Consider the following 27,543-nt stretch of genomic DNA (forward strand, 5'->3'; position numbering starts at 1 on the left):
TGTTTCTCGCATTGTGATAAAACATAGATACATAGAGCCATCGAATTTTGAATGACGTATTCCTACTGCGAATATGGCCATATGGAAGCTCAAACTTGAAATTTGGAATTTGTTTTATTATAAATTTCATATTTTGAAAACCTTTAACGAATTTGTGTTCATCAATCTCAAGGATTTCAAATCGAGAAATGGCAACGTTGTACAGAAAAAAAAATTTTATCTCCAGTGCGAGAGACTCTGTATCTGAAATTCTAAAGGCTATGCTCAATTTAAAACTATTTTGTGATATTGCTCTTGAACTAAATTTTATGGTTTAAGTGCGAAAAAAATGTGATATTTAATAAATAAAGGTAACTGACAAAATGTTAAAAAACGCCCCTTTGGACGTAATTAAAATCTGAAACTTTTCAGAATTTTATCTTTCTTTTGTTGTTTAGTTAAATTATTATATCTGAAGTGATAATAACTTAAAAGAGAATAAAAATGTTGTAGGTAGTCAGCAATAGTAGTTGTGCAGTCAGTATTTGTGGATTGTCTGTAAGCATTAGCAAAAAGTTCATTTTTGAAGCGTCTAATGTTTACAGAAATTATTTGACCGATGTTATACTATTAATCTTAATACTCGGAAGGCTTTCCTTACATCAGAATTTATACGTAATTCACCAGTTTAATCTTTACATTCTTCAAATAGTTTATACATGATGTGTTTGGACTTATTTTAGAAAGCCCCTGGCAGATATCTTCTATCATCTTCTTCTCTTTGAAGAAAAGAAATCTGTGCCTTATTGTGTTAGAAATCAACAGAAGTATTAAAACTCTGTGCCGAACTAACAACAGATTGCTTTTTTGCCTAAATTTTAACGGGTGAGTAGAATGAAACTCAACTAGTTTATTAACTTACTAAATTATGCGGTGACATTTACCAGTCATTTGGGATTTCTTAAAATTTATTTTGATCTTATCTGTAGAATTTACTTCCGTTTGAAAAATTCATTCTGAAAGATTTTGATAAAATTAACTGAGTTGTTGAACACGATAAGTGATGTGTTTTCCTCTGTTTTCGTATAAATGGACGAGACTTTGACTATTCGATCAAAATGCCCGAGTGATAACATTAACTGTGATCATATTGAGCGACATCTACTATAAAGGTACTAGTTACCGCAAAATGTCTTGCCAAACTTGGGGGAAAATGGAACTGAAATTCTTGAAATGCTAAGGCAAGTATATGAAGTGTTTACGATACAGTTATTAGCATTACACAAATAAGTTAAGTGTTTGTAAGAAGATCGGGAAGACGTGATTGGTGATCACCAATCACGTCTCCCCATCAGGTGAGTAAACCTTCCAGTGAATCAACTATGGAAATACGTTAATTTATTTATATACTTAAAGTTTTAACTTTAAGAAAACGTTCTATTATGGAATGGAAGAGGAATTTTGTGAAAGTTTTGAAACAGATTATGCATTTCAATATCCGTTGAATTAGAAGTGCTTTTATGGAGATCCCTTTGAAAACATAAATTTTATCTATTTTTAACTGAAAGATGTTAGAGAACAAAACTGTAAACATTGAAAACATCTCATCGTCCGTTCATTTCTCTGTATGTGATGACACTAACGCGATACTGAAAAGTGAAAACACGATCAGTGTGTTCATTACTTTTATTGCAAGTTTTGCTTCGTGAAAAGTATGTAATGCCGTTAACGGATTTTTTATAAAACTGTTTATTTGCGCTCCGTTGAGATAGGGAACAAAATGGAGTTACGAATTGCTAAGTAATTTGTATTCGAGCCTAAAAGGAATCTAAAAGAAATTCATAGAATTTTGATACTGGAGTCTACGATGTAGCGTCAGCATTATTCAAGAGAGTTAGACATTTCAACGGAGGTGAGAACTCGTGACTGATAATGTGAAAGAAGAATAGCTTTCAACTGCTGTCATTGACGAAAACGTTGCCCGTATGTTGCTTTGCGTGCAGTTTGATTAAATGTAACTGGAACGATATTTGAAGGTTAAGTTTGTACACACAAAACATGTGTCCACAACTTTTAATATCGAATCTGCGATGAGAAAACTATGTGCACAAATAGCCACAAAATGTTTACAAAGCCCGAAACTGAAGAAATCAAGAAGGCTGTGATTTTTCGAATCGTGATGCTTTCAATAAAGAGATTGTAGCTGGATGGATATATAATGACTGAATCTTGGGTTTGCAAATGCGATTTGACATTGAAGTCGCAGAGCAAAGAGCGAAAGATGAAAGGAAAACCGGGAACACATGAATTCCCAAAAAGGTAAATCCAAGATAAAAATCATTGCCAATTTTTTATATTCTTGGAATTGTGTACCATGCATTCTTCTCAAAAGAGCAATTTCTAAATGCACCTATGAATACCTTAAGAAGTCTACGAGATCGTACACGATGTATCTGACTCGCAGTTATTCAGAGGACGTTCGTCGATTTTGTATTATGATAATGCTCTATCGCATACGATGTTATTGTTTCATAAATTATTGGTAAGTCGTATTTCAGTCTCCTTGTCTGACTGGATTATTTGATTATTGCAAAGCAAACAACGCTATCTGCTAAGGATAATTATGCCTTCATGGAAGCAATATGATCGAATATCCTTCCCTTTTAGCCTACTCCAACATCCTGCGGCCTTTTAATGTATCCAAAAATTAAAATCCAGTTTCAAAGGCGGAATTTTGTGAACGAGAAGTGAGAAACCTCAGGACTAGTAAGATGAAGCAATCGAAGCAGCTATCAAATTTAGACCTGCAGCGCCGCTTCCAATAACTGAAACTACATTACCGAAAATGAATGTGGTTATTTCGAAGATGACCATATTAGTCAAATTAAGATTTTGTGTTAAGTCAAATAGTCATTAATTCAAAAAAAGATTTTGTTTTAATTTAAATAAAGATTATGTGTATTCTGCTGACGAACTTTCTGAAAACCAGTCAACAAAATCACTGTAAATGATCTTACACGATCTACACGGTCGTGGTGAACTTACACAGGTCGAGCAAAAGAGGAAGTTCGTTATGTCTTTTCAGACGTCCTTTAGGTGAGCAGAAATATTAGGAATCAGGGAACATAAACGAGATTCACGGTGGCCCCAATGAACTGAACGAGATACTTCTTTCCAAAAATCTTTTAATGTCATTACAATCTTCTTTGTCTTACTTTGTACATAGTTCTGATAATCAGCCGGTATTGCAGATATTTGAGAGACAAATGTTTTTTAACTATCCTGCTAGAAGTAATAAAAAACACTTTATTTCTAGATTATTTCTTCTTGTATGTTTAAACTTGATAAGTGTCTAAAAACCTTAGGACACTGGATAAGTGTCTACAAAAATTTAGGCAAAAATGAATCTCCTGCTGGCTTTCCATTTGATCAAAAGCTAATACAAACTGACATTTGTATACATATCTTTTATAGTTTCCGCATAATTAAGTTCTTGTGGAGGTGATAAATCACAAACGGCAGTTAATTCATAGCAGCCAACAGATATATAAGTACGGAAAGTTAGCTTTTATGCTGTTAACTACTTATCTCGTAACTTTGCATTAATATCTGAATTGTTACATCGCTTTGCACTGTAGAGCTTTAAACTCGAACGTTTAAAATTTTCGAATACTAGAAACAAATTAATTTTACTTGAATTAAATACTATGTCTTAAGTTGCATCGGAAGTGATCCTCGATGAGTTGACGTGGCGGAAAGAGAGGTAGATTGGGCAGAAAAGCGAAAACTCCTCCTTTAATTCTTGATGACATTATGAGTACATCAGGTGGCAACGATGCAGGAGGAAAATATCGATGACAAATGATCTTCTCCGCCCTACATTCTATGGAGGCTCGTCCACGGTTGTCAAAGAGCTATGATGATTTATTGGTAGAACATGACCAGCAGGATGTAGATTCTATTGCAATCGTTGATCTTCGTTGAGGTATTGGAGTTCAATGTATGAAATGGAAAATTAGCATAAAAGTGTCAAATTTCTTGTTCATGGCAAGTTTAAAAATGTTATACTGCCGTTTGGTCACAATGTAAGCATTATCTTCCATTATTACCAAAATGGAAAATTATTGACGTCTTTATAACATTCTAATTCAATTCTTCGGTAGTTTGTAATGCTATATTTTAATGTAAAATTGTTAAGAGCATTTACACCCCACTTTTTCAACTTTTCTACTTCCTCAAAAGCTATCGAATTCAAATTTCGTACACACATTCTTTGTGGATTACAATGCATTGCGATGTGGTCAAAATTCTGTTTAATGTGTTTTAATTTAATGTTTAAATCATTTTTATCACATATCTTCGTTTAACGAACAAATTAAAACTCCAAGAAATATACCTTTTGCCCCATAAGATAGAGTGGAAAAATATTTTAAGCGAAATTTTTATTAAGTTTTTAAAGTCACTTATGATGTTTTGGCGAATTTTCGAAAATTTCTATATTTTGGGTTCTACTGTTTGACGTTTACGGTTTCAAAATTTTCAACATTTGATATGGTATCGGTTAAAAAAGTTTTAACTTTTCACATACTATAAAAGAAACTGTGTGCCCTCTTTTAAAACAGAATAATACTAAAAAATAATGTTGTCATTTTCTACATTAAAACAAAGTATGCTACAGTGTATCACAGAATCATTTCTTCCTTCGGTATTGCTGCAAAACGTATTTAAAAATTATGATCCTATTGCATCACAAAGTTATCTACTGTTTACTTTAGAATTTCTTATACTTCATTAGTTTATGTACATTTTTCTCGGCATTTTATTTTAAAAGTTAATTTTCTCAATTTTATTGGAGTATGTAAAATTGAATTAAATGCAAAGAAAGAATTATACATAAGTATAATTTTCATGGGATTTCTATGAACATCCAAAAATGTATCTATTATCAAGATTTTAAATTTTCAAAGGTCATGAAAGAAACGATTTCGGAAGGCGCACAAATTGTTGATCTAAAGAATCTGATAAAGAATAGTAATATTTTCAAAACTGAACTTGAGTTAGTGAAACATATAATGCACATAACCACTTATGAAAGGCAATAAAATGTGGTGAACCGATCTTTTCGAAATTTAGATTATTTTAAATTTGATGTTGAAACAATATTTCGCACATATCTTCATTTAACGAACAAAATACCTCATGATTTTGATACTTGCATCATTCTGTAGAGAAGAAAAAAATATTTTAGTTGAAGTTTGTAGGAGATTCTTATGTTTTGGTTGGCATATTTGCTGGATGCTTTTAGTCATCTTACGGTAACAATTGTTCGAAGTGAAACAACGATTATGCATTGCTAAAAAAGTATTTTTCAGTTTAATAAATTGATTGATAAAATGCGGAGACTGAAAAGACGAAAATAAAATAAGAATATATAAATTAAACTTTTATTTAAAACTTAATGAACTAAAAGTAGAAAAATTCATCAAAATGGGAGAAAAATATTAAATAATTCTCTTTCAAAAATTTATTTACAATTTTATGTCATGAATAATAAAAACTTGGGAGCCTAAATAGCAAAATGTAGTAAAAGAATAAATAGTACTCTCAAAAGCATAGCCATTAAATTTATATAATTATCAAGGGCGTTCCACGCTTCATTATTCATGATGCAAAATTGTTAGATGAATTTTATAAAGAAAATTATTTAATCTCTTGCTCCCCTTAAACTAAATGACAGTTTATTTTGGCCACTTTAAGTTTCTTATTTATTTTATGAGTTTCAAATAAAAGCTTAATTTTAAAAACATTTCTTTATATATTTTTACGTTATATTATGACATTTATCATATGTATGGGGTCTTACAAACTGCCATTTTTCAGAAGTGTTGTCGCTTGGAATTCCGTATGAGATCTTTGATTTAGCATTCAGTTGAAACAATGCAATGATTTATCAATCGGGAGATTAAGCCCACCAGCGGCCGAGCGGTAAAGACGCTGAACACTGGTAGTTCGGTCTGAGGTTCGAATCCCGCGAACGGGCTGGCTGCATGGGCGTTTTCGTGGTTTTCCCCATGTGTAACGTGTATACGAGCCAGTTTCCCTTAGAAAGTCCTCCACGAAAAGCATCCCTCCCTTTAGGCAGATAGCCCTCGTGTGCTTTGCCATAATTAAATACACCAAACACGAATCGGGAGATTAAAAACAAATACGAGTGATTCTTAGTAAATAATTTTCATTTGTAATGATGTCCTTAATAAATGTGATAGCTCCTTCACTTTATAATATGAAACATTTATAATAAGTAATTTTTGCTAACATTCTAGCTATTAATATGATGAATAAACGAAATTCCTGATGTCACTGCATTGCGTATTCCGGTATAGAGTTATTATTTGCGCGTTTCCTAACTATCAGTGTGACGGATGAGATTTCACAGCGTTCGAGAATATTATAATAAACTGCAGTTTCTTATACAGTTTTTCTTTTTTTTTTTTGAAAGCACATATTCGTAATTCTAAGCTGTGATATCTCATGCGGTGAAGGAAAAGCTTTTCGAATACCAGAGTATATTATAGCAGAAAAGATTTTTTTTCTTACTCATAACATTACACAATTAAATTGCACACAAACTGACTATTTTCAAAATTTTGAAGATTTGTGGATCTTGTATTTAAGGATGGCATTTTAAATTTGTTTTTATTTAAGATTTTCTACTTAGGTTTACTGATGTTTGAGAAAGTTGCTTTTTACGTCTTGTCGAGAGCAAAATCACTTTAGAATGCACAGTTTTCCATGTTCTGTTACACGCATCTTTATTTCATGGTTTTATTCTATATTGTATTTTAAGCATGCGAAACTTCTCAATATTTGATTAGACTTGGAATAACTCTATATTTAGGATCTAACCGTTATCAAAAACGAACAAGATACTTTCAACAGAATATTGAATTGTTCAATATTCTCTTCGTAGCGGATAAATTTATGTGAGCCTTCTACTGCTATAAAATTTAAAGCCTTGCAATTTAGCCTTGCAATATTCAGCACATGAATAACTTAAGAACATATAATATTTCACACTTGACAAGGTGATAGAACCCAATTTCGCAGAGAACTGAGGGCCTTTCCGAAACCCAAAACGTGGAAGAGTAACTGAAAGAAAGTTGCGTAAAATACAACATCTGAACGAAAGGTTGTGAAAATTAAATATCGATCGCGAAACGTTGAGAAGAGGTAAAAAGGATATAAAATGTTTTGCAGTTTTTTAAAGAAAATTTCCTTTTTAGAACTTATGCAAGAATATCTTCATTTAAATAAATTCCGACTAGCAAAATTCGCTTTCAGGTACATAATAGAAATGAACATATATGTAAAACTCTCTCCTACTCAGAACTGAATAAAGGATCTTATCGTTGCACTCATCCGATTATGACCAAATTTAAGTTTAGGGAGAAATTTGGATCGATTTCAAGTCATTATTATCTCAAACTCTAATTGACGTTTTATCAGATCGATGCAGTGTTTAGCGAAAATGGTTCTTAGGCTGATAAGTTATAGTCTAAGTACTAATTTAAGGTAAATAATGGGAATTTTTGTAATCAAAGATAATCGTGGAATGGAGGCACCTTAAAATATGTCGGTTTATAAGTGTATCTGAGAAATTGGTTGCAGATATGGACAGCTAAGAAATATTCGAATTACATCCTTAGGTACCGATCTAAATTGCGATGAAACTGGGCAGAAGTGTTATGACAGTCACGCGTTTCCATACCCTTTGTTATTTACGAAGTTTTTCGCTTGGATTAAAGCACCGAAACGAGGTAAATATAAGGCAATAACGGAAGTTATATGAGAATAGTAACTTACTTCTAAGTTGAATATGTGAAAACAGATTCCCAGCGCCGAGCAGAGAGATCTTTCAAATGACGGTTGTGGTTCTATTATTAAAGAGCGTCCGCTGAAATATGGGGCATTAAACACTGAGAACCCCATATATGCAACGTTTCTCTTTGTCAAAAGAACACAGTGACGAAGATAGTTATAAGAATAATGGAGCATGAACTCCACCTCGAGTTAGAATATACAGTTAAAACACTAAAGTAATCCAAATAATATCGTCAAGATTCTCGAGATTATTCTTCAAGTATAAATTATTCTAAACCCGTTGTAAACTTTTATAAAGGGGTGAGTAACATCAACCGATCAAGCACAATAAAAATTCTAGGGTTTAACTCCCAGCAGAATACTAGGTTATATTGAATATGAATGGTAAATTTATTATTTGTAGTACTTTGGGTCCAGTGAAAGTACAGCGCAAAAATTCTTCAAATTCTTCGAATAGGGCTGGGAAGAAAAGATCAGCTATTTTCTCATTGTTTGATACTAGTACTATTTCATAGCGAATCGATGAATTTAATCATACAATTAGCAGGCTTTATATGATGAAGCTCAATGGATTATAATAGTTCAAAACAACTTCGATGAGATATTGATCTCTGCATAGACCTTTCAGAAACATCAATAAATTGTTAATCCGTAATTAGATTTCTCTGTACAGGTCAAAGGGTAGTCAATTCACTATTTCGGCCCACCAGTGGCCGAGCGATAAAGTCCCTGAACACTGGTTGTTCGGTCTGAGGTTAGAAACCAGCTGGCTGTATGGGCGTTTCCGGGGTTTTGTGTAACGCGTTAATACGAGCCAGTTTCCCTTAGAAAGTCCTACACTTCCGTGTAGTGCCTTAGGGAGCACGTAAATAATAGAAATAATAATTCACTATTTCAGGAACCATTAAGAAAAGGTTCATTTCTATAACATGTGTTATTCTTCTTGCGTCGATTTGTTCCTTTTTGTATTGGATGTGTAATGTATTTTATGTTCTTTGCGTATGAACAAGAAACATTTTCCAGTTTAATGATTTAAGATTTTATCGCTCGATTAACAATGAAATATCTCTTCAAAATATGAACCGCAAATGAAGGTTAATGGCGCTGCATTTGTTTCCTACATACTGCGTCAAATAGTAAGCTTGTGATGTTCCTTAATGTACAGTTCAAAATTTAAACAATACAAAATTGTCTAAGAAATGGAGGGGAAAAAACACTGCGATTAAATACATAAGGTACATTGCGATTAAATAATATCTCGCTTATGATTCTGCAACTCAGAGTAATTATTAATGAAGTCACCATTTATAAATAAATGCATCATATTCTAATCAGCGCTGCTTTATGATGGAGTAAGCCCTTGTTAATTGAGATTCTATTAAGCCAGACAAAATCCAGATGATATTAATTGAAACTAACCGTTAATAATAAAATTAGGTTACAGATGAACAGGTTAAGTGGAAAATAAAATTCCAGTATTGCGTCGTGCCCCTGTGTCCGCTCGAGCATGAAACCATTGAAATATAAATACGACACAAACAAAATATTAGTAAACAACATACGAAGGTGACCAAGTGATAAATAATACATTATATAAAAATTAGCAAAATTAATTGAAATAATAATAAATTTATGTAAAAAATAGTACTTGGCATAATACTAAGCCACATATTCCTGAATAGACTAGTGCAAAATGTACTGTAAAATATTACATATATTACTGTTGTCCATACAACATTAAGGGATCTGTCACTTTAGCCTAATCCCCAACAGATTAGTAACAATTAAGGAATACTTTTTATTTTAAGCAGTACAATGTATTGTTTCAAAGAGTGATATAAAGGTTTATGCCTTTTTACTTCCTTGTACGAAGTACAGGAAGTATTGCAATCGCGAAAACTTTCGGGCAAAATTTTTCAACGAAAATATCCCTTTTGACCGCTCTCGAATCCATTTAAACGATATTTTTTGCATGACATTTGTACGTACGACAGAATAAAGGGCTTGTTTTCCAAAACTGTTTGTAAAATGGATTTAGATAGGATTTTTGTTACGTCTATTTGTACGTACGCATGCATATATATCTCACGTAACTCAAAAATAATAAGATGTAGAACGTTAACATTTTCTATATAGGACTGCTTTAACTACTAGTTAGGCGCCTCCCTTTTTTGTTGTAATCGGCCGCACCAAAAGTATATGAATGGACACTCACTCTGCTACCCTATTTGGTGAGCTGCGTACTTTTATTTTTATATATTGATAAATTTTCCATTTTTGCTTTAAATTTAAAAGAGATTGAATTAGTATGTTGTTCTTAGGTTTTGCTTAAGGTTTTTACGTCTTTAGTTAAGCTGTATGGAATACTTGTAGAATCAACAATTTAAAAGGCCTAGCGTGTCGGCTCTTCATTTACATTTAAAACTCTTATTAGTATAATGAAATAAATCAGTTTGTGCACCAAATAAAACGTCTTTTTACCCCGTGGAATCAGAAATTAACTTTAATTTTTACGCAGCGAAAATTTTGTCTTTCTGTCTGTTGGCCGAATTGCTTGTTTTGGTGTAGAAACTCTAATTTTAATAGTACAAATTATTTTCCTTTAACTGTTTTAAACTGTATTTGATGTTTTACCTTTTTCTGTATTTTACAATTTTAATGAAAATGTTTTGAGTTTTTATATATTTTTGCTTTGCCTTGAAATATCGCCTTGTTGTTTCTTAAAATGTCAAGCAGTAAAATTTTATCCATGCTAATTAAGTTACTTGCAATTTTTTTCCTTCTTACGTATACTGTACATAAGTAGTTGCATTAGCTCTTTGTTAAGTCTTGTCATTCCCATATCTAGCAGGGATAAAAATCAACAAACCATTTTTAAGATTTATTGTACAGCAGTTAACGTTTATGTCACATTATTGAGAAAAACTTACAGTCTGACAGAAACAGGAACAGAAAACACTTTGTCTTCCAAGGAAAATTTCACTGTCTCAGATATTTGAAGATACTGTGTGTCAGGTACCTGCACTGAGTGAAAAACTGCAAAATAAAACGTGCTGCTCGTTGAAAAAAAATAATTGTCTTGCAAAATGTTGTGAAGGAGTTTAATATAGAACAAGTTGTAGAGTAATTATGTCTTTCTTTTGAAGCATTAGACGTGAAAAATGTGCAGTTCTCTCCCAGGGACTCCAACCTGGACCTCTCGAATATGCGCCGAGCGTGCAACCGTTACATTGCGAAAGCATACTGGAAGGGAAGTTGAAAATACCTTATATACTCCTCCTTTTAAAGAGCGACTGTGGATTAGGGGACGCAATCTCCAAATCCTTGTGGTGGCAAATTACTGTCCACCACCTTTTAGTCTGGGCGCCACTGTTGAGTCATTAGGTTCTTTTGAAGTAGGAGTATATGAAAAATTATCAATGCCTTCGTCGGGACTCGAACCTGGAGTTCTCAAATATGCGCCTTGTGTGCTACCCTTATATCACAAAGGCATGCTCGAAGGAGGTAGAAAATAAATTCCTGTTATGACCATAAGACCAACTTGTTTGGTTAGGTATGTCGGGCTGCGTCCGCTTCTGGCACCTTATAAGATTTTTTGTGTGTGTGTGTTTGGTGGTTACCTTTTGTCTAAATGTTTCTATTTATCTTTTTCCTTCACTTTTATACTTTTAATTATTATTAACACATGATCCTTTTCATTTAGTTATTTTATGTTTTACTTATTTTTCTTTGTTGAATTGGACGTGGCCTGTTATAACCATAAGGTACCTTGTGGAAAATAACTCTTCTGCAGATAGGTGGATAAAGTTTATTGACTTTTATAAAGCAAGTTCTGATTGAACATTTATGATTAAGAAGGTAATAAAATATTTTGCACAAGATTCGTTACGAGCAGTACATATTATGAAGCTGTTAAGCATCGGACAATACTGAAAGAGTCTAAACTAGGGATTGAAAGGAATCGGATAATACATGGGATTCATACTTAAACTCTTTCTCCTGTCTGAGAGCACTACAAGAAAACAAAAGTCAACAACATTTCTTTCTTACGTGGCAGGGGTTATAGAAACTAGCTAGCAAACTGAAAATTCCATTTTGATCCCCGGAGAGAACACTTTGCTATTTTACATTCCCAGTTCCAAAAACATAACCCTTTCTACAACTCCACGATATGGACCATCATAAAACTGCTTTAATATTGCTTCCAACTGAAAACAACTATTAGCAAATCTTAAGATGAAAACATACTTGGAGTATAGAAACATTATATAACAAACTTGGAGAGGTGGTGGAGCATACTAAAACATGCCATTTTTTTTATAGGAATGTAGGGTCCAAAGTGACGGGTTAAGGCAGGAACGAAGAAAAAAATCGACACGAGAGGAAAATGTGTTAATGTACAAAATCAACGCAAAGTACTTCTTTGTAGCAATAAATCGTCACAATAAATGTTTAAATTTGCGACTACTTAGCAGTAATGCATGCTTGGCAACGTCGCAGAAGGGATTGAGACATTTTGAAAAACGACAGGTATTTCGGGCACTCTTGCAGCCGCAATGGATAGTCGTGCAACGAGGTCCTCCAGTGAGTCAACGAGAGTCTCGTAAATGATGATCTTCAGATGGCTCCATAAAAAAATTCCAAGATGGATAAATCTGGCGAACGAAGTGGCAATCGAACGGGTCCACCACGGCCAATCCATCGGCCCGGAAATGTCCCATCCGAGTAATTGCGGACCCCCACTTTGTTATGGGCTGGAATCATGCTGGAACCCCATGCGATCACGAACGACAGCTGGAACATCCTGCAGCAATTCCGGTAGCATCTCTTGCAGAAAAATATGGTAACATAAGCCATTTGTACACGCAGGTAAGAGGTATGAGCCTAAGAGGTAGTCGTTAACAGTACCCGCCCACACATTCACGGAGAAGCGTGTTTGGAATGCACTTGGACGTGTGCCGTGTGGTTTATGAGTTGCCCACACGTACATGTTGCAGCACCATACATGAGATGCATGTTTTCCCTGTGCATAAACTCACCCATCACGCTCGACATCAGAGTTGCGAATGATCCTCTGATGCATCGGATCGTGGTTTTTCCTGCTCACTACCGCCCTCTACCGCTGCATTGCCAGCCAATCACTGCTGTAGTTCATATTACTGTAAGTGTTCCCTTTTTTGAGCATTTATTGTGAATACTGTATTGCTGCAAAGAAGCACTTTGCGTTGATTTTGTACATAAACACATTTTCCTCTCGCGTCGTTTTTTCGTGTTCCTGCCTTAACCCGTGACTTTAGACCCTACATTCCTATTAAAAAATGGCATGTTTTAGTATGCTCCACCACCTCTCCAAGTTTGTCCCATGATCTATGAAACACCCAGTATAAAAACGCATTTTTCTTACTTTGAAAGTTGTGTTATTGTGACTTATCTCACTTACAGTATGTTATGATACTGTAAGTGATATGTCAGTAACATCATAACAAGCCTACTAAATTCATCGTGGCAAGGAGTGCAAGATTGCTCCTGTCGTTGGCAAGAGGCTTGAGTACGACTTCGCTCAGTTCCGCCCCCAATTTTGATGGAGAGCACGTCGGGAAGGACAGGTCCGAGGGTCTTCCACCCTCTTCTTCTACCAGCAATCTCTGGAGAAGACTTCGCCATATATTTAGAATGCTCCCATGCCTCAAAGACACTACACATTTACAAATATCCATGCATTCACCGGGATTCGAACCCGAACCCTTAACCTGTGTACCGCTTTAGGACGCTTTAAAAGTAAATACACATATAGGTGTACTATAAAAAGTTTATATCTGATGTACGTTTTACTCACTTACAATACAATGCAGTAGAGCAAGGAAAAGAAGAACATACTGTCGAAGATATGTTACTCGGACATGAGAAGAGAGATGACTGTGTGTTCAGTGTTAGAAGAATAGAAAATTTATTTATAGTCTTAACTGAAGACATAGTATTGTTTATCACTGTTTGTTAACAAAAGTTTTGTTATAATTATTTAAGAAAAACAATTTCCCTCTTGCAATTGCAAAACCATATGCTTCATTAACATTATACAAAAATCATATAAGAAGGATTACTCTATAGAAGAACATACTTCAAGGAAATTTTTTAGAAGTTGTTTACAATTTTTGAAATATGAAACGGAATATCCAAGCTAAAAACGTACTCTAAGGATTATTAAAAATTGTAATTAGAATTTTGTTTATATACTTCAATATATCTACAAATCTTTAAACATTTTATGCTAGCAAGTGATATCAACCACTCATATTATTGTAAAATCAAGAATAATTGAATTCTGAAATCAGCAACCTCGAGCATATAAAAATAAATCTCTCTTATTATGTGACAAAATCCGTTTTGACCAGTGTAATCACCATTTCAGCGTCTTGGATTTAATTAAAAATCTGACATTTAAAACTGAAAAATGAATTAATGTTTCACAGGAGCTTTGCTTTAGATACAGATACATTAAAACATTCAGAAAATACTCTACATATTACAAAAGCTGAATTTCAGCGATGCCCATCAATGCATTTCTTGAGAAATGTCAAAGAAAAAAGCAAGCTTTCTTATAAAGGAATACTGACATAATTTAATTTCGTTGGAAGTCTGGAAATGCTGCCATTTCTTGATACCGAAACTTTCAAGAATTCGGAGAAGAGAAAGAGCAATCTAAGGCTATGATTCTTCTAAAAAAATAAGGTATTAAAAAAAGTGAATGGTAAAAAGAATAGAGAAAAATTTCTCTTCGTCTTTAAATAAAGATGTCACTCTAAGCAAAAGCGATCAAAATGATAAAACAGAGCTAAAATATTCTACGGCAGAACACTCTGAGACGTGCCATTTTAATTTACACTCCAGTGTTCGGGTAAAAATTTGCATAGCGTACATCGCACAAGAAAATATCGAAAAAGAAAAGTGGTGTGGAAGTTAACGTGAAATACGGCGCACTATTTATTTTTTATTTATTATTCCTTTTTAAAATTCCTATCGTATGTCGAGGAGATTTTAATTTAAGGATTTAATTAACAGTTAATTATGCACTTTGCTGAAGAAAAGACCAAAAAACCATACTTCACGATTCTTACTTTTTCATTTATTAAAAGCCTTCTTTTTATGGAAGCTACTTTCATTAAGAACGTTTGGATGTGCCCATTAATGAATGGATGCCGAGACAAAAGACGATATTAAGTGGAGAATAAAGAACACTTTGACAGCTACGAAAGTCTTTTAGAAGGAAATTCCCAGTTTCAGGAGATTATTGTAATAGTGTACCATTATATCATGGAAGGAACTGATGCAATTAACGCGACCAAATTTGATTATATTAATGAGACTGAATAGAAACAATATCCGTCATATTCTCCAGACAAAAGGGGGTTCAGGGCGAATGCTGTTCGGTTTCGGATCTGAAAGTCATTTCAAATAAATGATGTCATAAATTTCACCGCGTAATCGAGAGTGAGGTTTATGGCTATGATCATTATAATTAATCTTAATAGAAATAAACCTAAAAGAAAGTTTATAAAGAAATAATATCGATTAGGAAAATAAAGAAAAGATATCGAATAATAAAACAAGTATATATACCCCAAAAATTAAATTAATAAACAAAAGCAAAAACTTAGTTGTTTAAAAATGAAAACGCAAGCCTATGTACACCTATCGTAAATATAACTCAAAATTTAAATTGAAACGATAAAATTTTAAATAAAGCTCCTAAAACGTTCGATTTAAACCATCAAATCTTTGAATGCATTTAAAACAAGGGTTAAAAGAGTATATATTAAATTAAGATAAGATTTCAATTAATTTCAAAATTCCTCCCCCCCCCCCCGATGATGTGGCATTGAAATTGATTGAATTCCTCTTTTATTTTTTTTCATTTGCTTTCAATTTCATTAATTCTTTTAAGTGGGAATTTGCTTGTTTGAAATGTTTTGGTTTTAAAAATTTTAAATTCTTTTTTGCATTTATATGATTATTTGGAATTTATTAATTATGAATTTCAATTTCTGGTCTTTGTGAAATATTAGTGCTAAATTTCTTACTTTATATCTTTATATACATATATATCTTTCCAAACAGCAAATTCTTCCATGTAACTCTTCTCTAATATATAACTCTTGAGATAAAATTCTTCCTCAGAGGTTTAACATACAATAATCCTTGAGAAATGGAAGCTTGTCTTTTTATCCTATTAGCATTGTTACAACAAAAATATCCTCTACAAATGGCTTGTTAAATTCTGCATCTTTCAAAAAGGAATCAAAATCTTCACGATATCAGTCGAAATTTCAAGGAAAGTATAGTAAGTCAAGACCAATCTGTTTTTTACATTGTTTAATGCTTAAAATCTGGGTTACTCTGTTTCCTGTTTCAAGATTCAAAGGAAAGCGATGTTTATCCAGGATCAACGTGTATGACTTTAATTATACTAAAACTTTAAAAACATTTGTGTATAAATTTGCTATTGAACTGTCTGTCGCAGTATGTCGAAATACCAAATAAGGATCACACACAGTTACTAGTGCTATTCAACCATTAAGTTATGTCAAACGATCGAAAAAATTCAACGATTGTGCTAAAAAAGCAAAAACTGCATTAAAAATCTCAAATCGCATAGAATTCATTAAAAGATGTTTTTCCTCTATCCGAGAGTAGAAACAGTGAAATCCTGAGAATTTTAGTTTATGCAAAATGCAAAATTTTACATCTTGGCTGCCAATGAATGAACGGTTGTCGCTACAGCGCATCTAATTTGCGCAATTGGCAGGATATTTAAGAGAAGAAATTACGATTCCAGTTTATAAATTCTTCACGAATTTCCTTCCGTGTACTCTAGTAGACAGTAACTCTAGTAGACTAACTCGCATACAGGTGCACGAACGATATGCGCAGATGTCAGAATTTGAGAGAGGTCGTGTAGTTGCGCTCTAAGAAGGCGGTTGGTCTTATCGGCGAATAGCTCGACATTTGAGCAGGAGCGATGCCACTATTAGACAATGTTGGCAGGAATGGGTGAACCATGGCCGCACACAGCGTCAAGAAGGAAGCGGTAGGCCTAGAGAAACGACAGAACGTGAAGACCGAGCAATCGTCAGAGCGGCACTCACAGCCGCAGATGCATCGTTATTATCGATTGTACGTGCAACTAGTGCTTCAGTGACCGCAAGGACCGTTCATAAACGGCTCACAGAAAGGGAGCTGAGGTCACGGCGTCCCTTGCGCCGACTACCATTGACCGCTGAGCAACGTCCCCGTTTACAGTGGTGTCGGGCTCATTCGCACTGGAATGTCACTGACTGGAGTAGAATAGTCTTCAGTGATGAGTCCCGCTTTGAACTGAGCCCCTATGACCAACGAAGGCGAGTCTGGAGACGCCCCGGACAGCGGTGTGATACCAACAAGACTGTATTCCGGCTGACAGGCCAACAACCAGGAGTGATGATCTGGGGTGCCATTTCATTTCATAGTAGGACTCCTTTGGTTGTCATCTGTCGCAACCTTACAGCACAGTGGTAGGTCGACGAAGTTCTAAGGCCCGTAGTGTTGCGCTTGATGTTACGCCACCCTGGGCTTACATTTCAGCAAGATAATGCCGGCCCCCACACTGCACATGTTTCTACTGCTTGCCTTAGTGCTTGCTGAACATTACCTTGGCCAGCAAGGTCGCCGGATCTCTGTCCTATGGAGCACATTTGGAGCATTATGGTCAGGGCCCTCCAACCAGCTCGGGATGTTGACGATCTAACGTGCCATTTGGTCAGAATTTGGCACGATTTCCCTCAGAAAGACATCCGCAACTTCTATGAATCGATGCTAAGCGAATAATTGCTTGCATAAGGGCCAGAGGTGGACAAACGCGTTTCTGACTTTTTCACTTTATGAATCTCTATCACTTCAATAAATCATCCAATTTTTCTCAAACTAAAATCATTTGTTTTTATGTACATGTATATTACTTCTACCGATTTTCGTCCCATTCGGATAACTCGTTCTTGGTGCGTCGTTTTTTTTTTTTTTTTTTTTTTTGTCTAAGCGTGTATATGAATATTATTTCAACATTAAATTTTAATTATATTTTGTCTAATTATATTTTGAAATAAAATATAATTAGACAAAATATAATAAAGTCTTAATTATATTTTGTGAAAAAAAAACCCTCATCACTGCGTCTGCAAAACGTAAGCTGGACAGCTCAACAGGGAACACATTCTTAGCGGTTTTCTCGGAAATGTTCTCAAAGGTAGGTTAAAGCTATAAAATAACCTGCCTGTCCTGAGAGATAGAAGTACTTTGGATTGTGTAATGTAGTAACGTCTGAAGTTCGTAGAAGGATGTATTGAGTTAAGAGATTACTTTGAGAGAGATCGATCAAATGCGGAGTTATAATTTAGTGTTTTGTTGTGAAGTTGTATTCACCGTTATAGCCTCAAGGCTGTGTTGCTGATTGTTTCAGCGTGTTTATAATAATTTTTCGACGACTGTAAATGAATCTTTATAACTGTCCCGTGTAATAATGGAGAAAAAAAAATTGTTTTAATTCTTCATCATGCATTGTAATCAATTACTCCAAATCCACGAATAAGTAGAATGCGACAATATTTGTAATTTTTTTAAATAAAAAATCGCCCAAACAATACGTGTCTATCATTCTTGTTTTAAAATAAGACAAAGAGTTTGTTTTCTTATTTGTGAAAAGTTCAAAATGATGTATCTAATACATTTTTATTAGCGAAATTTTAAAATCTCATGCGTTAAAATGGATAAAAATTGCATTTAAAGGATTTTTTCTTGCTTTAGCTGATGGTGCATGCAGTATATATTTAGATTGTTCGTTAAATGAAGATATGGGCGAAATTTCGTTCAAAAATTTAATTAAAAAATAAATGGAATTTCGAAAAAATTGCTTCACCATATTGCATCGTTACCCACAAAGAGTGCGCGTACAAAATTTAAGTTCGATAGTTTAAAAATCGATGAAAAACTTCCGACCATAGAGACCAATATAATGAGTATATAATGAGTGAACTAAAGAAAATTTTATAAAAGGATCTCGTCAATGGAAAATGAACTGTACTCATTCCACCTTGTATTTCTAAAAATAGTTCTGTCTTTCAATATCTTTATTAAAAGATCATTCTCATCTTCTCTATAAACATTTTCAGTCCATTTTGCGATTAATTTTCGATGATTTGATTCCTTTTATACTTTTTTCTACTTATTTTTCTTTGGGAGGTGTATTTTATGTTTTTTTTACAGTATTTTATTTTCTTGCCAATGCCGAAGCCAAAAATCGAATATATGGGTTATTAAGAAGAAATAAAAAATTAAGAATGCTGCTGGATGAAATTTTTGCATTTAAGAAGAATATAATGGAAAAGGTAAAGTTAGAAATACATTACACGACGAACGGTTTACTGACTAGTATTTCTGAAAGTGATATAAAAGATAAAGTTTGGTTATGTGTCATTTATCGAGATTATGTTGACTGTATTGTTTAAAGATGAAAATAAATTAACAAAATAATAATAATAAATAAAAAAATTCTGAAGCTTTCAGATTTTATATTAACCCTAAGGGGTGTTTTTCTAACTTTTTGTATTACCTTTATTTATTAAATGTCACGTTCTTCGCTTTTAAACCGCAGAATTCAATTAAACAGCAGTATCACCAAAAAAAGAAACTTTGTGCATAAAAATACCATGCTAGAAGATGCGCGCGATGTTAATGTTAACGGAACGCTTTGAATTAGTTGAGTTTGTTAATCAAAAATTCGTTAAAGTTTCACAAAATATGAAATAAGTAATAAAATAAATTCCAAATTTAAGCTTGTTGATGCCCATATTCGAGTGAAAGACTAAGTTAATTATTCGAGTGAAAGATCTAAGTTAATCAAAATTAGATGGTTGTAGGTACTGTTGTGTTTTCACTATGCGAGAAGCATACATAAATTCACACAGATTCTTCATTATTTTAATTTCTTTAAATATAATGCAGTGCTCTAATATTTAGTGGCAACAATTTGAAAAGTGATTCAGACTTTTATACCGAACCAACGCAAAATGCCAAAACGAAATAATAGCCCTTCTGAGATAACGCTCATTTGGGCTTATAAATAAATAAATAAACTCAATATTTAAAATAACTTTTAAACGATAATATTTTAATCAAATTACCAGGACGGACAGTCATTTCAGAGCAGTTTTCAAATAGAACTAAATCTTGCTATAGATTACGTAGTTCATTTTTGAAGTAAGATGCGTTTGTGTCTATCATTTGAAATTTTGCTTGTGCTTTAGAGAGTGCGCTTGCATAAGCTCTGAGCATTTTTCGAGTAGAATCCAGAACTACTTACACTCATCAGTGTCTGTCTGCACGCTTTATAGTATGATTAATAACGTCTAAAAAACTTAATGCCTCGTCAACTGTGAAATACGATCAGTCACCCGGTATTGAACAGGAAGAAACATGAAAGTTAATTATTGTTGTAGAAGATACGATAGTAATGCAATGAGGAAATCCGAAGAGCGAACATGTGCGACAGTGTGCAAGAAATGTTATTCAAGGTCTAACTTCGTCATCAGTCTATGGTGAATAGAAAGTAACCATGAATAACTGCTATTATTTTTGGTGGCAGAGTTCTATGAGGAGGACATCCCAAACTCCCTTTCCGTGACGATACATGTTTAAAACCACAAGGGAATGACATGGAAAAATCGGAAATTATTAGTAAGTGCAGATTTTTTTTTTATCTTTATAACAAAGCTTATCTTACTTAAAAAATAGCTCTCGTATTCTCTGAAGGGGGATCGAAAAACTTTAACTGACTACATTCCAGTCTGCATTCAAGAAACTACGCTCTCCTTCGTAAAGGTCGACAGAAAAGGTCCATACTCATGATCCATATGAATCGATTGCTCAACGTTTCATACGCTTTTTGTACGTTTGTATGGACAAATTATTCTTTGATCTTTGCTAAAAGGTTGTATAAATATGGACTCATAAGTAGTTCTCCTCACAATTGTCCAAATGAATAAAGATAACTGTACTTGCCTGGTAGATAACTGTACTAAACGAGCTGACAGCATAACATTATCAATGTCCACCATATGTATAGCAAATACGGGCCAATTTATCCCAATCGGACTTCCACAAAACATATATTCTAAGGCAGTTAGCCTCTAAGGAAATTTTCTGTATTAAACATTCCAAATTTCCCATGCGACCACTGAAATGTGGAAGATTTGCAAGTAATGAAACTGGATTAAATTTTTAAAATATAACGCCCCTATTTACATAATTTTGAATGCGATGTCTTTATCAATAATTAATAAATTTTAGTCAATTAAAATGAGAAAATAATCGTATTTAATTCTGAAGCTTTTATAAGAAAAAGTAAATTTCATTTTGTTAAATTTCAATTGAAAAAGAAATAAATGACGCATTCAGGCTAGTTAAAGAAATTCATCGTTAAATTTTATTAAGAAATATGTTTCATGTTTCATTTTAAGAATGTAAAAGTATTTGCTAATTATATAAACTTTGTTAAAACGATAACCGCAAAGATAATTTCTTCAGTTGCAATTACAATAAAGATGTATTTAGCAAATACCGAAAACTAAGGTCAGTTTATCCCGTGGTTTGAATATCCAGATAGGCTTAAACATATCTTTATCTGGAGCCTTTTGTTCTGTTTCTTTTTAATGTAAAAGGACGAATCAGATAGCAAAAGTAACGGAAAATAATTTTATTTTACTTCATGCCATATAACCCATAATCGTCCTTTGGTCGTTTCAAGGTCCTTCGTTTGCTTATTTTGTTCAATCTGATTTTCCCTCTGCCGAACTTGTTTGACTTCCGAACGACAAAAATGCGTCAGTATATTTAATTTCAAAATTTGCAATTTTTGAAGTTATTTTCAACTTGCCTTGACGGATCGATTCATTGAGTTGAATAATTTGAGGAAATAAATGAAGTGCAGCAAAATATGTGTATAATTTAAAAAGCCGTAAAAGGAAGTTATGTGGTGTCCACATCAAATTTTTAAAGTTTTTATACGTGTGTTTGGAGGCTTCCAAATATTTTCTCAAATAACTTAATGCTAGTTTATTTTTCACTTTAAGACATTTTGGCTTGTAAGAGGTTTTTTACATATACGTTCGACCCTCTTTAAGAAAACGAGACTATGCCATGCGAAGTAAGACCTTTAACTATCAACATATGCGAATGCAACTAATAACTACAACTAAATATTGTAAAATGCGCAAAACAAATTTTTCTGCTTTCTATTTCTACATTTCTCCTAAGAGTTTTCATTTCACATTTTACTTGCAATCGTTAGTTTGAAATGTGTGTTAGTAACTGCAAGAAGAAAAATCTAGCCTCACTTTGATACTGTTTCGGATTTTCGGATAGCAAAAATAAATACCTTATCGTCCGACGCAAAGCAGAATTCTCTTTAAAATTGGAGACTGGTCCCTTATCTGTCCTACCGGCTATTTTAAATTAGATAAATCTTCTTTTCTTCCGGTGTAATCCTTTTCGGAGTAAGGAGTGAATTCTGATGGAAAGACGAACCATTCTCTGGAGCTTATTTTTGTTCGTTATATAGTGCTGATAGAAGCTAGCTCGGAATTTCTTTCAGCTTTTCGTTCCAAAAGGAGATAGATTATCAGATTAGGTATAGTGGCAATTTGAGTGCGTCGTTTACTCCGTGATGATGTATTCGAAAAATATCAATAGGTACAAAAGGAATGTAAAGAAGGACAGTTGAAATTATTCAGATTTCACATACTGATGATAAAGTGCACGTGAGGTCGAATTCTGTTCCACCGATTCGATGTTTATAAAGGAAGAGTCCAGTTATTTGTATTTTCTCATAATTACTACTGCTTCTCTTGCTACTACTACAGCAAACACAAACGTTCAGCAGCTTACCCACTACTCTCATTCGAGGTATCTAAAACTAACTTTCAGCAGCTCTTTTACACTGTCATCCCATGTATCTCGAACCATAAACAAAGCGCTATGCAAACCGATGTACAGAGTATCCATAAATTGTTCCCCAGATAACAGATCAAAACATTCCCAAAATAATTTCAAACACAAGTCTTGCGATAATAATCGTTGATGGAAATAGTTTTAATGGCACACATTGTTCTCGTAATTAATAAAGCTCTACATTGGCCCAGGGGGGCCCAAGAGCGATGCGCAGTGCAGGGAGAAAGTTATGCCACATACGCATGACGTCATGTGGGTGACAGCGTTAGTTCTTGGCGTTTGTTTACTTTCGTTGCATCAACAGTTTGATTTGATTTCTGTTGTTAATTTGCTATTATACCTAGGCGGAAGTGGCAAATTGTGCTATAGCGTTGTGTCAAAATTATACACGTTAATACGTTATATGGCGGAAAACACTCTTTACAACCAGATAAAATAACTATTTTTTTAATGAATTTATGTAGTTTTCATACAAAACTGAAAACTGTGATGTAATTTTACATTTATTTTTCATTTTACTGCTATTTTACATTTAAATTGAAAAATTTCTCATTTTAAATCATTTTTTATCATAATCTTCATTTTGTGTATGAGACTTACATCGTAGTGAGATATTTAAACTCAGTGTCATGTTTACCAATACTGAGTACCTGAATGATTAGTTAATAAATTCGCGTATCCAACTTCATTCACATGTTTTGGTTACTTTCTTTACATCCCAAACGTAATTCTATGTATTGAAGCAGCGTCTGGGTTAAGCTTTGCGAACTAAGTAAACTGATACATGCCTCACCGTGAGGAAAGAACAATTTCTCGACCACACTATGATGCAAACATCGAATGAGTGAGTGACATATTTCCTTCAGTGTTATTTAACTAATGCATACAGGTATGTGTGATGTAATTTAATTGATATAACTTACACATGCTTGAACCTGAAGGAAAACAAATCTATGTATAATGCTAGAATACAAATAGCGAAAGAGTAAGATATTCTGTTTAGTGTTATTTAACTGCTGCATATGTTTTAATTTTGATTCCATATAACTTGTTTTTAATTATAAGAGAAAGAAAAATAATTCAATATTGAACACATATTTCGAGTATAACAAAAGTATTTTAAGAAACAACCTGATAAAAATACATTAGTAATTAAAAATATTTAATTTGTGTACAGGCTGAATTGAAATTAAGATGTGGCGGTGTATTTAATTATGGCAAAGTACACTAGGGTTATCTGCGTAATAGGTGTGATGTCTTCGTGGAGGACTTTCTCAGGGAAACTGGCTCGTATACACGTTACGCATGTGGAAAACCACGAAAACACACATGCAGCCAGCCCGTTCGCGGGATTCGGACCGAACTACCAGTGTTCAGCGACTTTACCGCTCAGCCGCTGGTGGGCCGAAACTAAGATGTAGGGCAAGTTTATTATTATTATTATTGTGCGTATATGTGTAAGAAAATGTATTTTAATTGTTCCATTTTTAATGTATGGAAGGAAGAATAGGATGCCAATATCGAAGATTATTTACTATAGCAAATAATCACGTCAGGATAAATGTTATATAGAAATCTTGGCAGTGTAAGGGATTATAAGAGTACTTCTAGATTATACTGAAAATATACGCACTTCCGCTAAAATCTGAAGTGAATCAGTATGAAGTGACTTTTCACTTTATAATGAATGCGATAAGTATACTATTTAAATGTATAAATGACGGATATTAAGAAATTTGTAGAATTTTATGGTATTTAAATATGAATTTGTTAAGTCAAATCTTTTTATATATACTTTTGCTTGAGATATGTAATTTAAACTGAAAATGACGATCATATATTTCTCATGGAAAGTCAAAGTTCATTTGTATTAAAAAAAGTGCATGAGCAATGAAAATAAATAGAATAATACTTTTTGATTATGTTTTTACCATGGTCTTAGCAGTTATGCCATCATGTGTTCTGTTCAACAAGATTTATTTAGTGCAAACAATACTACGAAAAAATATTGAAAAATACCTTGTTTTACAATATTTATTTCCCTTAATTAACTTAAATATCGTTTTTAATTTTCTAATACTTTCCTTTACGAAAAGAATTTAATGTTTACAATTATTTTCAGCATTCGTACGAATTCTGTGCATAAAATAAACATTTTCTTTAACAAAATACTTAATCGGAAAGTATATACCCGGTATTTCCGGTGTATCTACCACATATAAAATGATCATTTTGCTTTAGTTTACATTTTTTCCATTACCAAAATCATGTAGCAGACGCGTCGGCCGATGTTTCTTGTCTCCCGGGTGACGTCACTACCAGCAACCAATGGCACGCTTTTTCCGTTCCTGGCCTAACCTTAGTATATTAAAGAACCTTGATATTAAAGAACCTTGACATTGGCCCATTAAGTACCTCTCACGGTTTCAAGGCTATTGAGGTATTCTTTGCGCGCGTTGCGGATCATATCCATTGTAAATGCTTCCGCTGCCTCCGTTTCCTATTCCAGTTCTACTAAGTCAATTGTCTTCTTTCTCGTAGAAATCCAAAGCAATGGTTTCCATCCAAACGGAAAATTTCATTTGTCAAAATTAATTGTAAGAAAAACGCTTTCTTGCCAATGAAGAACTGGCTAGTCATATAATCGTACGCGATTCCCAAGAAGGACATTAATTGAATCTACTAACACAGTGCCCATATGAAGGTGAGAACAATACGCATTAGAAATTTTTTAAATTGTCATCAGTTTCGTAAACTGCTTTCTGCGATAAAGTATTATAATACAGTATCATCAACGCATAATTTTTCAACAAGTTACTTTATTTATATTGAACATTTATATTTATTTTACCGTTGTTCTTTAGAATTACCCTTGACCATTCTATGGCACATATGTTGCACTTGCCATTACTGTATTTTCTGGGGAACATCTATAATATACTTAAAAGAAGGTAGGTTAGGTTCTTCCAAACTATTATCTAGAAAACACAGTGAACTACGCTGCTTAACACACTATTAATTTTGGTACATGCACACTTCTGACATCCACGTCGTACCTATTGGGGACTATTGGATTAGTTGCACGTTACGTAACTGGGCATATTCATCTCATGCTAGCTGAAAACTGAAGAATGGGTTAAACGTACTTCGTACACACAGCTTTATAACACGTTAAATAGAGGTTTCGATCCTACAGAAGCTTTAACGGCCTTCGAATTTCTAGTATAAGCGATACGATAATGTACGCCATACTTATACAGCCGATTTTTCCATACATATCGTGATAAACTTTGAAAATACTCCCCGCATTGATTTTGGTAAAGATTTTTATAGTGGGAAAATGATTTTCCCTGATCGATGACTAACGATGTTTCCTTATAGAGCATCGATAGCAAGGCTTCAAACGAATATTTTAATTATATAAACATTATTAATTAACATTGATTTGAGACACTGGTAAATTGAGAAGTCAAATTTTAAGAAGCTTAAATTGAAAGTTCTTGAAATTTCAAATCTGGATGCTATAATTAATAACTTCCTTGTTCAAAGTAAAGGAAGCCCTGAAATCGCGAAAATTTCGGGTATTCATATTTCAACGATAATATCCAATTTGACCGCTGTTGAACCAGGTTTGAATGATTTTCTTTGTGACATCTGTACGCACGGACAGAATAAAGAAACAATTTTTCCAAAACGGATGGTAAAATGGAATTCAAATGCACTCAGAAGCAATTTTTAAGTGACGTATATATGTACATGCGTATGTATATATGTACCTCGCATAACTAAAAAACAGTTAGCCGTAGAGCGCTGAAATTTTGTTTATGAGATTGCTATAATATCTAATTTATACCTTCATTTTTTATTTGCAGACCTCTGTACCAAACATGCACACACATATATATACTATATGTATATGTCATTATTTTAAAATGCTATGATGAAGGCACTGGAACTTTTAACAGCTTTCAATATTGCGTCATGGCTGAGAAGATAGTAGCGGCTAAAAACAGGACTGAGTGGAAAGCGTGATGACGCATCCAGCGCAACAGAACTTGAAAAATCACAATCATTATTTTGTAAATATATCAAACCATTCTTTTGCAGACAAGATATTTCTTAATTATAGTTCAATACAATAAGTTCCATTCTAAAGTATGACGTCATCTTAGGCAAATAAGCAACAGCGTCTTGCCAGCAGAGAAGCCTAAGCGAAAGAGAACGCAGCAGTTCAAAGGAAAAAAGGAGGGAGTCGATAGTTTATGTTCGAGTTAGGAGAGTTTTCGTTTGGAGAGTTTCGTTTACAATTGTTTTGATTGGACAAGTGGTATCTGCATTAAAACGTTACGTAACGTAGAAAGATATCGAATCCGGGAGAACAGATGAATTTACGGGGAGAACAAAAAATCTAGAATCGTCAATTTTGAGGTAGCCAATTATTAAAGCAACTATCGTATTTTTTTACATTTTACATATCTATATATCCACGCTCCTTACCCGTTCGGTGAAGTCTCTCTGTTTATCCTTATATTTTGATAAGTTGTTTATTTTTCTTTAAAACTGATTGAATTATATTGTTCTTATGTTCCTTTTACAACTTTTAGTTAATCCTTATGCAATCAAAAATATAAAAGTGTAAGTGCAGCAAAG

At 33.6% G+C, this 27,543-nt stretch overlaps 1 protein-coding gene across 4 annotated transcripts in view; it reads right to left on the bottom strand.

Annotated features, from left to right (window-relative positions):
* The window catches only part of LOC118182751 (maltase A2-like), a 682,214-nt gene that overhangs the window by 212,486 nt on the left and 442,185 nt on the right, over positions 1-27,543 (bottom strand). The gene's annotated exons all lie outside the window — the stretch shown is intronic.

The sequence above is a fragment of the Stegodyphus dumicola genome, chromosome 4 (genome assembly GCF_044657685.1).
Source record: "Stegodyphus dumicola isolate Sdum_Otavi_A_Nest chromosome 4, ASM4465768v1".
NCBI lineage: Eukaryota > Metazoa > Arthropoda > Arachnida > Araneae > Eresidae > Stegodyphus > Stegodyphus dumicola.